We start from the raw sequence: 11,414 nt of genomic DNA, 5'->3' as shown, positions 1-11,414 counted from the left end.
GATTCGCTAATGAAATTTCTATACAAAGTTTAAGATGGTTGTTGACTTGGCAGAATGGCTGAGAGGTGCGCCTACTCAACTTGAATAATTATCCTTTAGAATGTTGCTAGGTATGGTCGAGGCTGTCGTGTGTGAAATGCAGTGAAGTGTACTGTTGTGGAGGAAATATGGGGCTCGCAATAGCTGTAGCGCACAATACCGTAAGCTGCGATGACTGCTGTCTGTGCCGCTCGCTGCTGACAAATAAGATAACTCTCGTTCGATCTAGATTGACCTTCGCCAATCAAACTCTCCCTATGCCTTGATGAAGTCAAGGATTCCTATTCACCCCTAGTCTAACTATTGGCATGGTACACCAGTCAGATAACCAGCCCACCGCGATACCACTCAAAATTCGCTCGCAGGCGTTTAACTATAACTCTGTCCATTCACACCGCACAATAAGTGTCGGCCAACACAGTGAACAACGCTTAATCGCAAGGACTCAATATAGAGTCGCCCTTCGAGTCGCTCTCGACAGAGGTGCTCTCCCAGTGAAGTACTGAGGAGAGACTTGTTCCTCGCTCCAAGAGCGACAACGGAACAGCCCTCTCCATGCCAGACATGAAGGGGTATATCTTTCGGTCTCTTCCATTATTCCTTCAGCTCAAGGCGTCAGAAATATCGTCTGCCAATCAGCATTGCTCTTCTAAAATGGGAGAATGACGTTTCGTTTAAGGCGACCAATCCGGAAACCTGTGGCATTGGCGTTTGGCGTTTGCTGTCTCCCTGTGAAAATCTCTGAAACTCCGTGCTATGTGTAAAGAATGCGTAGGCTGACCGCTCCCACACAATGTAGCGGAATTTGCTTTTAAGCCGAACACGGGGTTGTTTCCCCCTTTCACTCGGGCCCACGCTGTCCGCTCCATGGGCGGACACCGGCCGACATAGGCTGCGTCGTCTTCTGAAGGGACCGGCGTTCCATTGTGCAGTTTCTTTCCCGCACTAAAAGCTTCTGTGACCGTCGTGTCTGGAATGTATGTGTGTACGCCAGCCTCGAGTATTTCAACCACTGTGCGCTTACTTGTTAATTGCATATCGTTTACATGAATTCGTATAACATTGACTTTATCTTATCGAGTTTGGGTTCGAATGAAGCGTCTTGATGTGTGAAATATGATTGTGAGGGCGGAATATGTAGGCAATGAAGGCCAGGAGACCACGACGTCTTACAACTGTGTTTATTACATGAGATAAACTACTGCTGCGAGACTGTTCGCATCGTCCTCAGAACTGCGTCTTCGTGCTCGGGCTGCTCCTTCGGACACCGCTGTGGAGCGCAGGTGGTGGACGGCCAGAACAATCGTGCCGGCCGATCCAATTTGTATTCTGTCCGGCGAGCGGGCGGGCAGATCAAGTCGCGCGGCCGCCGCTGGCGGGCCGCTCCCTCTCGCTGGCCTCGGCTTACGGTCGTCCATCTTCCCGCCATGCCACAGAGGCGCAGTGGCGAGCAGCGGACACGAAGGCGCACACTCCAACTAGCTCGGATTGCTACTAAAGCAACCATTGCTTAATTTACTTTCCATATATCTTTACGTTTCTGTGTTAGCGTTTCACATCGAAATCTTGGTTGTGGTGACAGATTGATTAGTAGCGTAGAGTTCTAGTATAGATTGGCACTTCACAATTTAGTAGAAGGTTGTCAAAGACAGCCAGTGTGAGAATGAAATAAACATTGTGCTGTGTCGTCCGAGCCATACACAGCCAGGGCAAAAGCACCACAGGCGCAAAGATGCGCGAGTTCCACCAGCGCCATGGGCGGCGCTAAGGATGAAGATACAGAATTTGCCACGACCAATTGCCAGCCGAATGCAATCCGCCAATGACCGGACGACAACGGACTGAAGCCTGCTTGGAAGATACAACAGCAGCTGTTACCCACTAGGTTATAGATCATTGTCCAGGCCTGACTTAGACAGGGAACTTCGTTTAGTGAACTTTTAGAAGTAAACAGACAGTAGTTGTAAATTGCATTTGCTGTGTACTGTGAAGTATACCTACGATTTTTTCTAAGTAGCCATTGAGGGTCTTTTTTGTGTTACATTACAAGCGGCGTTGCCTGGTGAAATGTTGTTGTGATGCCTCGTGTAAGGAGGAGAAATGCTTACCATCACGTTACCGACTTTGAGAAAGGTCGGATTGTAGCCTATCGCGATTGCGGTTTATCGTATCGCGACATTGCTGATCACGTTGGTCGAGATCCAATGACTGTTAGCAGAATATGGAATCGGTGGGTTCAGGAGGGTAATACAGAACGCCATGCTGGATCCCAATGGCCTCGTATCACTAGCAGTCGAGATGACAGGCATCTTATCCGCATGGCTGTAACGGATCGTGCAGCCACGTCTCAATCCCTGAGTCCACAGATAGGGACGTTTGCAAGATAACAACCATCTGCACGAACAGTCTGACAACGTTTGCAACAGCATGGACTATCAGATCAGAGACCTAATTAAACCTAACTAACCTAAGGACAGCACACACATCCACGCCCGAGGCAGGATTCGAACCTGCGACCGTAGCGGTCGCGCGGTTCCAGACTGAAGCGCCTAGAACCGCTAGGTCACACCGGCCGGTGACCTTGCACTGATGCAGCACAAAGAAAACAGGAAAAGATGATCCTTTTCCTTACTTGAACTTGCAGAAAAGCTAGAAGCACTGTAGCGTATCGATTGTATTCGGTCAAAAAGTACGCCAGAGCGGAAGTGAATTGCAACAGAGTCAGCCACAGGCAGGCAAGAATATTACGTGTTGTGAATTAAAACATGGCTTACAGGCAAGGTGAAGCAGAGCCAGCTGGGTGCAGTGTAGCAACAGCCGACACTGCAATATGCTAGCTACAATGTAGTTTCGCCTCAGTATCACAGCCTACACCATGAGCCTGTGACATCTGGAGCGACATCCCAGAATGGAGTACAGGGTTTGCTGTTTGACTATGGGATCGGGCAGCCTGCCCTGAGCCCCAAGAGCAGCCGCTGCCAGAGTGGAGTGCCTCAGGATCTCTGGAGGGAGGTGGTGGTCGCCTCCGCGGAATTACCAAGCTGCGCTGCCGCACTGCCATTACGGTTGCAGCTGGAGACGTTGCTGACAGCGGCACTGGAGTGACGCCACACTCGGTCTTGGTCTCTGCGTTGTCTGCAATGCTGGATGTCTGTTGTTTCACATGACAGGCCACTACATGCCGCCACCAAGCTGTTCCTGAGGGCCACAATAAAGAAATTAATTAAACAAATATACTGCCATTCAAAATACAGGGAGCGAATGGCTATTTACAATTTGTACAGAAACCAGATGGCAGTTATAAGAGTCGAGGGACATGATAGGGAAGCAGTGGTTGGGAAGGGAGTGAGACAGGGTTGTAGCCTCTCCCCGATGTTATTCAATCTGTATATTGAGCAAGGAGTGAAGGAAACAAAAGAAAAATTCGGAGTAGGAATTAGAATCCATGGAGAAGAAATAAAAACTTTCAGGTTCGCCGATGACATTGTAATTCTGTCAGAGACAGCAAAGGACTTGGAAGAGCAGTTGAACGGAATGGATAGTGTCTTGAAGGGAGGATATAAGATGAACATCAACAAAAGCAAAACGAGGATAATGGAATGTAGTCTAATTAAGTCGGATGATGCTGAAGGAATTAGATTAGGAAATGAGACACTTAAAGCAGTAAAGGAGTTTTGCTATTTGGGGAGCAAAATAACTGATGATGGTCGAAGTAGAGAGGATATAAAATGTAGACTGGCAATGACAAGGAAAGCGTTTCTGAAGAAGAGAAATTTGTTAACATCGAGTATAGATTTAAGTGTCAGGAAGTCGTTTCTGAAAGTATGTTTACGGAGTGTAGCCACGTATGGAAATGAAACATGGACGATAAAAATAGTTTGGACAAGAAGAGAATAGAAGCTTTCGAAATGTGGTGCCACAGAAGAATGCTGAAGATTAGGTGGGTAGATCACATAACTAATGAGGAGGCATTGAATAGGATTGGGGAGAAGAGAAGTTTGTGGCACAACTTGACTAGAAGAAGGGATCGGTTGGAAGCACACGTTCTGAGGCATCAAGGGATCACCAATTTAGTATTGGAGGGCAGTGTGGAGGGTAAAAATCGTAGAGGGAGACCAAGAGATGAATACACCAAGCACATTCAGAAGGATGTAGGTTGCAGTAGGTACTGGGAGATGAAGAAGCTTGCACAGGATAGAGTAGCACGGAGAGCTGCATCAAACCAGTCTCAGGACTGAAGACCACAACAACACTACCGTTCAAAAGTCTTATTTCACTTTACATGGGTGACAATCCCTGGTCGTCTAACTGTACCAGCAAATGTGATCTGAAAAAAAATTATGGAACATTTATGGTTTAAAGATATATGCAATGCATATTTTATTGTGTAAATGCAAAAAATACTTTTCTGTGTTATTTAAAAATAAATGGTACAAGTCGTCGTTTATAGATTTTTGCTCTATTGGACCTCACAGAAATTTCCAGCGTGCACGTTGCTAGGAACATAATCAAATTTATGTCATGTATAACACACAGTTATTCTAACATCGACTTGGGATGAATTGACTTGTGATTCATTCTGTGCGCAGCTGGGCGTGCCGACTCCTGTGATGCTGGTCACTAAACGTTTTCCGATGCCTCTCCTTAGCAGTAGAGACAGTGTCCTGACATTTCCAAAGCTCTTGCAGGCATTGCATCTTTGCATCATCATCCCACATACTGAAGTGCTGTGGTAGAATGTGCTGGCAAGTATCTTATCTTAGTAAAATGTCATATTACTGCCTTGAGCTACAGGTAAAATATTTGTGCAGCTAGTTTAACTCGTCCATCCTTCATCAGGTTCAGAAAAATATTCACAGCATCATGTAAAGCGAAATATAAAAACATTATCATCAGATGACAGAACCGTGAATAATATACTGTTATAGTATCGTAAATACACACATCAAAAAAAGTATTGCATCACCTCGGTTCCCAGAGTTCCGGAACCTGTACAGAAAATTGGAATAGATAGATAGATATCCAGCGATCACAGGCCCTGCAGACCACGCGCTGCTTCCACAAACTACCTCCATTCCTTCCTGTTTGGTGCCCGGTTCCTCCAGGTACCTTTAATTCCTATGGCCGCTAGGTCCTTCGCCAGGTCGTTCATCCAGCGCTGCCTTGGTCGTCCAATGGGACGTTTGGTGTTTGGTTTCCCCTCTAGTGCCATCTTCGCCTGTCTTCCATCTGGCATACGGGCTACATGGCCCACCCATTGTATTCTTTTGCTCTTCATCTTGTGTAGGATAGTTGGTTGTCCACATCAGAAGGTAGATTTTCTCATTTTCCTCCTCCTCCATTCTTCGTCATCTAAAACTGGTCCCCATATCTTTCTCATTACTCTTCTTTCAAATATTAAAAGTTTTTCCATTTCTCGCTTAGTCACGCTCCATGTTTCTGAACCGTACATTACTGCTGGGCATATCAGTGTGTTCTAGATTTTCATCTTAGTGTTCACTGAGATCGATTTAGAGCCGAGCGTCTCTCTGAGGGAATGCATGCATTTCATTTCCACTGCTATTCTTTCCTTGATGTCCATTTTTATGTTGTTGTCCGCGGTAAACCTAGATCACAAGTATTTGAACTGCTGTACTCTCTTAAACCTCTTGCCATCTATCTCAAGAAATTCTTCCTGCTCTTGTCTTCTTCCTAATTGCATGAACTCTATTTTGTCTTGATTCACTTTGAGCCCTACCTAAAGATCATTTTCGCCCTTTTTATTGCTCATGAAAACGACACATTGCTTGTTGCACCACCACAAAAAGAGACCTTCAGAGGTGGTGGTCCAGATTGCTGTACACACCGGTCCCTCTAATACCCAATACCTCGTCCTCTTGCATTGATGCATGCCTGTATTCGTCATGGCATACTATCCACAAGTTCATCAGGACACAGTTGGTCCAGATTGTCCCACTCCTCAACGATGATTCGGCGTAGATCCCTCAGAGTGGTTGGTGGGTCACTTCGTCCATAAACAGCCCTTTTTAATCTATCCAAGGCATGTTCGATAGGGTTCATGTCTGGAGAACATGCTGGCCACTATAGTCGAGCGATGTCGTTATCCTGAAGGAAGTCATTCACAAGATGTGCACGATGAGGGCGCGGATTGCCGTCCATGAAGACGAATGCCTCGCCTGTATGCTGCCGATATGGTTGCACTATCGGTCAGGGGATGGCATTCACGAATCGTACAGCCGTTACCGTACCTTCCATGACCATGACCGAAGTACGTCGGCCGCACATAGTGCCACACCAAAATAGCAGTGGACCTCTACCTTGCTGCACTCGCTGGACAGTGTGTCTATGGCGTTCAGCCTGATCGGGTTGCCTACAAACATGTCTGGTTGAAGGCATATGTAACACTCATCGGTGAAGAGAACGTGATGCCAATCCTGAGCGGTTCATTCGGCATATTGTTGGGCCCATCAGTACGGCGCTGCGTGATGTCGTTGTTGCAAAGATGGACCTCGCCATGGACGTCGGGAGTGAAGTTGCGCATCATGCAGCATATTGAGTCTTAACACGACGTCCTGTGGCTTCACGAAGAGCGTTATTCAACATGGTGGCGTTGCTGTCAGGATTCCTCCAAACCATAATCCGCAGGCAGCAGCCTGAGCGAGGCATGTCATCGACAGTTCCTGTCTCTCTGTATCTCCTCCATGTCCGAACAACATCGCTTTGGTTCACTCCGAGACGCCTGGACACTTCCCTTGTTGAGCGCCCTTCCTGGTACAAAGTAACAATGCAGACACGATAGAACAGCTGTCTTGACCGTCTAGGCATGGTTGAACTACTGCAGCACGAGCCATGTACCTCCTCCTGGTGGAATTACTGGAACTGATCGGCTGTCGGACCCTCTCTGTTTAATAGGTGCTGCTCATGCATGGTTGTTTACAACTTTGGGCGGGTTTAGTGATATCTCTGAACAGTCAAAGGGACTGTGTCTGTGATAAAATATCCCCAGTCAATGTCTATCTTCAGGAGTTCTGAGAACTGGGGTGATGCAAACCTTTTTTTAATGTGTTTAAATTACGTCGTCAATATATAAAAACTGTGCTAGGGAGTGAAATTCATGTTAAAACTGTGAACGGCGTGATCGTGAATGGGTGCACTCCCCAGCACGGCTCTTATAGATTGACGACGTAATTTATATTAGGATACTATAACAGTGTATTATTCATGGTTTCATCATCTGTCGACAACGATTTTATATTTCTCCTAACATGATACTGCGAATACTTCTATGAACCTGATGATGGTGAGATGACTGAAACTGGTTGTATAAATAAAGTATTTTACCAGCAGCTCAAGACGATGATATGGTATTTTTCAAATATATAAGACCTGTGGGGGCACCACCATCTGAAAATATCTTAGAGCTACAGAAGCACAAAATGTAAAGGTGAAGATGGAATACATTCTCGTATACGAAGTGTTACTTTATAAAATAATAATAAAAAAACAGAAATCAAGGTTACAACTTGTCGTCCTGTTGACCATGAGGTTATTAGAGGCAGGGCCCAGTCCTCTTTCGAGGGATGCATCCTGGAATTTGCCTTAACGAATTAGGAAAATCATGGAAAACTTACTGTAAATATGGATGGCCGGACTATGTTTTAAATCTCTCAGAAAATGAGCTGTATTCTCCCTACCACTGCGCCACCTCGCACGGTAGGCGCCTTTATACTCCTATGGCATGTACGAATCGTTGGTCTTTAGTATCACTCATACTAAGCAAAAAGGTGGACCGTTTTACGGAACACAGCGAAATTCAACCACAAGCAGAAAGCGGGTTGTAATGACTCAACATCCGGTAGCGGACGGGTCGAAATTGCAAGATGAGAGTCGAAATACGGCGAGAAGGAAGGAACAGAGTCAACTCGAGCCGCCTGTTTCCTCGACGGCGACTCTAGTGACTTCGAAGATGTCTCAGTACTGAGTTGCGCAGGTGGCCATCACTGTTTGAGAATACCGTTGGTGGACCGGAAACTCGATTGTCGTTTACACCCCAATCGACTTCCTTCTCTGACGAGTGACAAATACCCGATTCATCGCTTTTCGAACTCGTGTCGTGCCTTGTTTTCTATAGTGAAGAAGAGGGAATCACCTACAACTTCATATAAAACTCGCCATAATAGAACTTGAAAGATGGCTACACTGAGTCACAGCGCCAGAGATTGCGGCAAAGAGTATTATTGCGCCGCCTCCACTGGCGCAGTAGTTGTTCAGAGAATGTTGAGGGCAGTTGTAGTCCAGATGTTGTCGTGAGCAGTGCTTGTTGAGAGGATGTCGAGAGCAGTACTAGTTGAGAGCATGTCGTGTGCAGTTGTTCCGTTGGGCGAGACAGCAGATGCTGTTCGGTTGGTGTAATGTATAGACGGAAGATGTTGCAATGATCACAGTGTATTTTTCGTCAATATATATGAAGGTAACAAAAAAAATTTTATTTCAAATTTCCTAAATAACAATGCCTCGGTCACAGGTTCAGTCAACAAAGCATCTGGCTCGTGTTCATGTATTAGACTGTAATTCTGGCTTCTATGTGCAATTATAGTATTTCTGGTTTTTTAATTACTTCATTGTAAATGGTGTTTAAAATATCTTGTCGTATTGAGGAAGAACCGTGCCAGATCACATGTACGTTGAATCACGCTTCCACACATAGAAAAGTTACACTTGTGCTTTGTTGTTTTGTAGCTTTTTAATCAATTGTGTTAACGGAAATTTCCTTTCATTCTTTATTGTCATTTTATGCAGTCAGATTGCGTACTAATACTAGTCAGGGCCAACCGGTTACGAGACTTCGTAACCGAACACGCAGCTACTAAAATTATTGCATTTTCATCATTTTTATAACTAAGCCCTCATGCACGTGGCGACCGCTGCTTCGGATCGTCCCTTGGAATTCTTTTGATAGTAAAAATAGCAGACAGTAGGATTGTTGTAGTAATTTGTAGTTTAGTAATTGTAGTCTATATTGCACGTATAGATTTTGTAATTGAACTTTTGTAGTTGTCTTCTCATTCTTCTAATGCTATTTTTGCAGAATTTAATTTTTGATGTCTCGTATACGGGTTTGACAATTTTGTGCAATTGTGAAAGTTTTAATTGTTCGTTAGGCGTGTTTGTCGGGAAGCATTTCGTGTGAATAGTATTGTTGGTGATAAAGTGTTATATTGTGTGTAATTTTCGTATAGTGACGAGTTTTGTATGTTTTGTAAATGATTACGCGATCGATGAAAAAGGCAAAAATGATGGATAGTCAGAATGACGAAATTGTTAACATGGCGAACTCGCCAACACAGGAGAACAGTATGATGAATAATGAAGTAGAAAACAATTTAATAAGCCGGGAAAATAGTCCGGAACCAGTTCAAAATTTTTCACAATAAAAAAATTTTCAGAATACGAGATTAACGACAGAAGATTCTGGAATAGTATCGAACACAGATAGCTTTACAGCTCTGACGAAGGAAGTTAGTTTTACGGGAAATGTTAGGGGCGTAAAGAATTTCGAACCAGTTAATATGGAGCAGTTGATGAGTGCAATATTAAATTTGGGATCTGAATTAAAAACAGTGGCAACACGGTTAGAAACTGATATGGGAACAATGGAAACACGGTTAGACTCACGAATAGGGACATGTTTTAAAAACATGAAAGATGAATTAAAGAAAGAAATTCGAGAAGAAGTATAGCCGATTTTGAATGCTCACAATAATAGATTAATTTCAATAGAAATTAGACAAAAGGAACAGGATAGAGAATAGGAAGAAAGAGATCGCGCGATAGTACAAAAATTTTCAGAGTTAAATCTTCAACGTGCACATGATAAGGAAGAAATATTTGAAAGAATCGAAGAATCCGTACCAAATGACAGAATAAATAACCTAACACAACAATATGAACAGTTAAATACTAAATGTGTCAATACTGAAACCCGAGTCGCGACACTTACGGAAGACGTAAATAAACAGGAAGAACAAATAGGTGACTTATCGGAAAGAGTTGAGGAGATTTCAGATAAACTGACAAGTCTTAGTTTAAATGGGGACAGAGATTCAGATGATAAAGCTCCATTACCATTTGCAGAAACCGAAGAGTACCAGGAAATAAATAAACATTTTGAAAATCAGGGAAAATTTAACGAACGCGTTAAAAGGGAAATTGAGGCGTTAAGAAAGCATGTTAAACAAATTGAAAGCGAATCGTAGGAAAAGACAGTAGAAGAAATTTAGAATCACAGATAGCAGTGGGTTTTGAAGAAAATAATTTATTTCATTTACGAGATGCAACAAGAGAGCGCCAGGCGCGCGAACTTGACAATAATCGAAATTCGGACTGGGACAGACGCGGTAGGTCTTTGTCGCCACGAAAATTTTGACTATAAACATTTTTTAACTGTTCGGAAATTTAAGATCTTTCGCAATTCTAAGAATGACGTACATCTATGTTCATGGTTAGATCAATTTATGTACGCACTTCCACCAAATTGGCCACTAAGTCACAAACTGGAATTTATGTGTGGATATTCAGAAAACGAATCGGAGACGCGGATGAGCGCACTTATTAGAGATTGTAATAATTTCAATGATTTTTATCATGCATGTCTATCGGCATATTGGTGCGAAAACACGCAAGACAGAATCAAACATAGTCTTATTATGCAGCGTAATTTTAAACAGTCTGAGTTCCGCACGCCGGCAGAATACTTTGAAGACATGATTCGAAAGAGTCAATTCCTTTCCAACCCTTATAGCCCGACTGAATTAATTCGCATTTGTTTAACTATGCTGCCACAATCGATAAGACAAATTGCTTTAGCCGGAAGATGTAAAGACGACATTGAAACTTTTAAGAGTTTGCTACAAGAACTTGAGTATGACAACGACGACGGGACTTCTTGTCATTTTTTCAGTAACGGAACGGACGTTATAGCGGTAATTTTGAAAATGACATACGAAACAGACAGGACAATAGATACCAGCCTTATGACAATAACAGACGTTCTAACAGAAATTACACAGACAATTATAATAACGGAAACTCCTACCGGAATGATCAATCATACGGAAACAGTAATCGGTATCATCAAGACAGAAATTATTCATACAATAATAGAAATTCTTACAACAGAAATAACCAGGGTAGTAGATCTAACAGTAATTTCAGAAGTGACTGTCGAAATTACACAAGAAGTAGTCATGCAGATAGACAGGAAAACAGAAATTTTAATAACAGACACAACCAAGAATTTACATATAACAGACGGGAGGGACCTAATTGGCATCCTCCACGTGACAGAAATTCAGAGAGACAAGTGCAAATCGTAG

This window comes from Schistocerca piceifrons, chromosome 2 (assembly GCF_021461385.2).
Source record: "Schistocerca piceifrons isolate TAMUIC-IGC-003096 chromosome 2, iqSchPice1.1, whole genome shotgun sequence".
Taxonomy (NCBI): domain Eukaryota; kingdom Metazoa; phylum Arthropoda; class Insecta; order Orthoptera; family Acrididae; genus Schistocerca; species Schistocerca piceifrons.
The sequence above is the reverse complement of the archived record's forward strand: the minus strand, read 5'-3'. Positions refer to the sequence as shown.